Source organism: Mustela nivalis, assembly GCF_964662115.1.
Source record: "Mustela nivalis genome assembly, chromosome: 8".
Lineage (NCBI taxonomy): Eukaryota > Metazoa > Chordata > Mammalia > Carnivora > Mustelidae > Mustela > Mustela nivalis.
The window spans coordinates 6,281,657-6,286,883 of NC_139027.1; the positions used below are offsets into that span (position 1 = coordinate 6,281,657).

The window sequence follows — 5,227 nt, forward strand, 5'->3', positions numbered from 1 at the left end:
TAACCCTGCTGACACCTTCACCTTGGACTTCCGGCCTCCAGAACTTAAAATGTGAGAACAACACAGACGGGAAGGAATTCTCCTCAGCTATCCATGAGAGGGGCTCCTGGGGGACTCAGTCGGTGAAGCGTCTGCCTCCAGCCAAGGCCATGATCTGGGGTCCTGGGATCGAGTCCGGAGTCGGGGTCCCTGCTCAGCTTCTCCCTCTGCCTCTGCCCCTCCCCGCTGCTCTCTATCTCAAATAAATAAAATCTTTAAAAAAAAAAAAAAAAGACTGCCACAGAGAACTGCAAAACCTGAACTTGCCAACCCCCACAACCGCGAGACAATTGTTTAAAATAAATCTCTTTCTCCCCCACCCACCAGCCTCAGTCTGCTCCTCTGGAGAACCCAAATACAGTCTCTCACATATCCTTCCGATAAATTAACTTTTGCTTATGTTAAGCGAACTTTCACCTCTTATTTCTTTTGTCTTCTTTTGAAGATTTTATTTCTTCAACAGAGAGAGACACAGTGAGAGAGGGAGCACAAGCAGGGGGAGTGGGAGAGGGAGAAGCAGACTCCCCGCTGAGCAGGGAGCCCGATGTGGGGCTCGATCCCAGCACCCTGGGGTCATGACCTGAGCTGGAGGCAGACGCTTAACAACTGAGCCACCCAGGCGCCCTCACCTCTTATTTCTTTTTTTTTTTTTTTAAGTTTTTATTTATTTATTTGATAGACAGAGAGAGATCACAAGTGGGCAGAGAGGCAGGCAGAGAGAGAGGGGGAAGCAGGCTCCCCGCTGAGCAGAGAGCCCGATGTGGGGCTCGATCCCAGGACCCTGAGATCATGACCTGAGCCGAAGGCAGAGGCTTAAACCACTGAGCCACCCAGGCGCCCCTCACCTCTTATTTCTTAAAAGAGCTCATTGGTAGGGCGAAGAGCTTATTCAAGCATGGAAACAGGAAAAAGAGAAACAACAGCGGCTGGGCTGGCCACATCCCTTAGACACTGCCCAAGGGGCTTAGTTAACCCAGCTCGGGACTATCTGGCTGGCAAAGCCCTCCCGGTGGAGAAACTGTTCCTTCGGCTGAACAGTCTGATGTTGTTAAATGTCCAGGCGGTCCAAGTCCCACATTCTGATTCCAGTCTCATCAAGCGCACTTCTGTGTCCTAGAAATAAGAACGCACTAATCGCGCCTATGCCAAAAACGGGTCTTCAGGACCTTCATTTCTCACCAGAACAGGATGTGTTGACATTTGATACAACAGTCCCGTGAGCGGGGGCAGTTGGACTCCCCCTCTGAGGGAAGGATCCATCTCGGCAAGTGGGCAGATCTGGTTCTGAGCCTGCAAGGCTGGCATCCGAGGCTCTGGCGCGGAAGTCCTGGACGGCTGAGAGGGCCAGGCTCTGCAGCAGCCTTTCTGGGACGGAGCAGGCCTGTCTGTCCCCGCGGCGCCCTGCCCGTCCCTGACCTGCCCGTCCCTGACCTGCCCGCACTGGCTGTTCGCTCCGTGCTCCTTCACACCGTAGGATGAGTTAAGGATGGGCTTTGCAGAGGGTCCCACTGTGGGCTGTGTGGCTGGGCCCACGGGCTGCCTCTCCCCACGATGGTGCAGTCAAAGATGAATCTTAATGGAACTCTAACTCGGTCTCCCACAAGGGGCAGAGACCCTGGTCTCCAGGCTTCCTCAAGGAAAGCCTGCCATGTTTCTTACCCACATGTCCCTGGGTGGCTTCCTCCAGAGCGACACTCCCTCGAGCCCTGGGAGGATCCGTCTCACTTTCTTCCTGCTCTGTGACCCAGTGCCCACGGGCCTCTTCTCCCCAGCCCACGGGCTTCGCTTAGCCTCCCCTCGGGCTGTAGTGCCGACAGCCCACCTTGACCGGGAGCCATCGTGGAGGGTTGTTGACCAGCAGCTTCTGTGCCAAAGCAGAGCTCGCCCTCAGTCCTGACCACAGTGGGCACTGCTTCTGCCGTAGTGCCAGGACTCTGTCTGCCAGGCCTCCCAACCCGCTCGCACACCTCCACCTCTCCTGTCTCCCCTGACTTCCTGCGTTCGGCTCCTGAGGGCCTGGACCTCCACGGCTGATCCCCCTCCCTCCAGCTTCCTCAGGCACGCTCCTCCAGGATGTGCCCTGACCCCACAGCCTGAGGCCTGGCCTCCAAGGATGGCCCTGCCCAGCCCTGCCCCAGCTTCTGTGGGCTCTGTGCTGGCCAGCCTGGCCTCCCCACTTCTCGGGCTGGTCCAGCAATCACGTGGAGACTCGGCCGTCCACCCTGACTTCTCCCTCAAGCCCTGTCTCGGCTTGACTCAGAACCTTGGCTCCAAACCCCAACTCTGCTTCTGCTTCTGACCCCGGGATGGGCCTTGCTCCCAGGCAGGCTGATGGGAGCCGAGTTAGGGCACTGGATCCCCGTGCAGCCACGGATCTGGCCCCGTGCATATCACCCACGGTTCCCCCAGCCCCCCGGAGGATGGCAGAGACACAGAGACAAAGAGAACAGCGAGTGAGCGTTCACAGACTAGAAGCAAATGAAGGTAAAGGGACAGACGTAAAACCAAAGTGTCGCATAAGGGCCTCCAGAGCAGGACAGCGGCCGGGAGACTCTCCCCTCCCTCCCGTGGGAGTCCCCAGTAAGAGTCCCCTGAGAGCCCAACAGGCCCAGGCTTGGAGATGGGCGGGGAGGACAAGGGGATCAAGTCAGAGTGGGGGCCCGTTGAGGTCCAAGATTAGCCTGGCCGGCCCCTGGCTCCTTCCACAGCTTTGCTCCCTGTAATAGACACCATCTGGGGTCCATCCAGATGCCCCTGGGTCCCCTGGACTCTTTCCGGGTGCCCCTCGTTGGCATCTGCTGTTCGTGCTTCTCCTGGCTTGCCCCTGCCACTCAGCTGGGAACCCTGCCCTTGGGCTCCAGAAGCCACGTGATGGACACTCGGTCCCCAGGGTCGCCACTGGCTGGTTTCTGGCTAGTGGTCGTTCTCTCCCAGGGTAGGACCGGGGAGCTGAAATCGCCAAGAGGCCACAGGGTACAGCAGGCAGCCCCGCTTCACCACTTCCTGGGCGGGGAGACATCGGGCAAGGGACTCCACCTCTCTGCGAAACCAAACAGGTAATTCCTGCTTGCGGTTCCTGTTGACTGGGTTAGCAATAGTGTCCGCAGTGGGCGAGCACACAGGCACTCAGAACCAGCAGCTGATGTTCCCTCGTCCGACGAGATAGTGTAACTGAGAAACAACAGCCTCCCACACAGGCCACAAACTCACCGGGATCCTCCCAGAATGGGTGCCGCCTTAGCTACCTCTTTCCTTTAGCAAACCCCGCCTGGAGACCCCTTGGACCTGTGGGTGAAAACCAGGGGCTCCCACAACCCCCAAAGGTTGACGGCTTCGGGGAGCAAAAAGGGATCCAGACTGCTTGGCCCCAGCCTGGCAATGCGGAGGAAGACGGGACGAGGCTGCCCAAACCCCCAGGGAGCGGAGAGTGTCCAGGTGTCCCAGCTTGGATTCCCCCCGGGGGCTGGCTTGGGAAAGGCGCACGCGCGGCAACCTGGCAGGTGCTCACGTCCACCGCAGGTGTCCCGGCTTCACCTACCCCAAGCAAGCAGATTATGCGAGGGGCCCGGCAGGACAACAAGCGGTTACGTGGCTAATGGGGGGCGGGGGGCACGCCCACTCCCATGCACATGTGCGCACACGCTGCCCAGCCTCACAGTTTCCCCAGCGCCTCCCCCCTCCACGTGGTTGCACGTTTGTTCCTCTTCAAGGCACCGGGATGCTTGTCCTGGTGTATGAGCTTCCTGCAGGGGCAGGGGTCTATGTCATTGGGTGGCGAACCTCCTGGTGCAGCTAGGTGCCCAGGGGAGGCTTGCTGCGTGGATGGAGGGGACGGGGTTAGGGTAGTGATGGCGCCTCCCTTACATGGAACGTCTGGTAGAGACGCCCTTGGTAGTGACCCGAAACCACTCTCTAAAAAGAGCCCACTTAACGATCTTTTAAGCAACCTCCAAATAACAAGCAGAACTAGGAACTATGCGCCCCCTCCTTTCACACAGACACTTGGAAGGGCGTTTCTAACGTGAGTATTTGGGAATACAGTAATTGAATATGGTGTGAGTGGGTTGTTTTTTTTTTTCTATCTTAATGAAAATGTTATGGGTTTTGCCGGGCAGAACGCTGTGTTTATATTTCGGATTTCACAGAATTGATTTTCTCCACAAGTACCCAAATCCTTCTCCCCAGTGTGGGAACGCTGGCCGGGCACGTGTGCTCCCTATGGTCCTCTTATCTCCCCTGGGTCAGATGTAGAAAAGCAGATCAGGCAACCAGAGAACTGAGTTCTGATCCTGCCCCTGGTCAATTAGGATGTGACTTCAGCAGCTTGTTAACCACTTTGAACCAGTTTCCTCTTCAGTTAAACATACTGGCCTTGCTGGGTTTGTACAGGAACTAAGCGAATTTATGTTGGTTTATACTTTTCCAACTGGGCTATAAATTCACTTGAAAAAGTTCAGAAATGCCTTGAAGGCTTGTGAAGCCATAGCTAAACAAGTCCCTTCACCAAAATGTCAAAGATCTGAAGAGATACTATTTCATATCAAAACAAACATGAACTTATAATAGCAAAGGGTGTTAAAAATATAGGGATGTTTAAGATTAAAAACTGAGACTTCAAAGAAACATCAGATCTGGAACTCACAGCTCCAACCTCTGTGCCTGATCTCACCACAGCTCAGTTTCTTCCCTATTATGGGGTTGGACTGTGCCCTCTGCTCCCGAAAGATATGTTCTTGTCCTATGAGTATGACTTTATTTAGAATAGGGTCTTTTTAGATGTAGTCCAGGTTAAGATAAGGCCATGAAATTTGGCCCTTAATCTAATGTGACTGATGTCCTTATAAGAGGAAATGCCATCTGAGACAGAGACACAAGGAGACAGTGCCATGTGGCAGAGACCGGAGTGACAGCAGAAGGCCACAGAAGGCCGAGGATGGAGAGTCAGAAGATTGTTAGAAGCACGGACAGATTCTGCCTCCCAAGCTCTCCCTCGTCTCCCACTGCACACTGCAGTCCCACCCACACTGCACTCTAACTGGTGGCTGCAGAGTTTGTGCAAAGCTGTGGTGGGGGGAGAGGGTGGGGAGAAGGGAAAGGCATCACCACCTACAGGAACAGGACCAACAAATGAGACCTTCCCCTTCCAAGGGCTAAAACCATCTTTTCCTGGAAGGAGCCCCTGTGCACC

The 5,227-nt window shown here is 55.5% G+C and overlaps 1 long non-coding RNA gene across 1 annotated transcript; it reads right to left on the minus strand.

The window, feature by feature from the left end:
- Positions 1 to 462: 462 nt before the first annotated feature.
- On the minus strand, positions 463 to 3,666 carry LOC309871994. Its single transcript, XR_014315604.1, has 3 exons — positions 3,250 to 3,666; positions 885 to 1,152; positions 463 to 668 (listed from the first exon to the last, which is right to left on the minus strand). It is a non-coding gene; the product is annotated as an uncharacterized lncRNA (long non-coding RNA).
- Between the last annotated feature and the right edge of the window lie 1,561 nt (positions 3,667 to 5,227).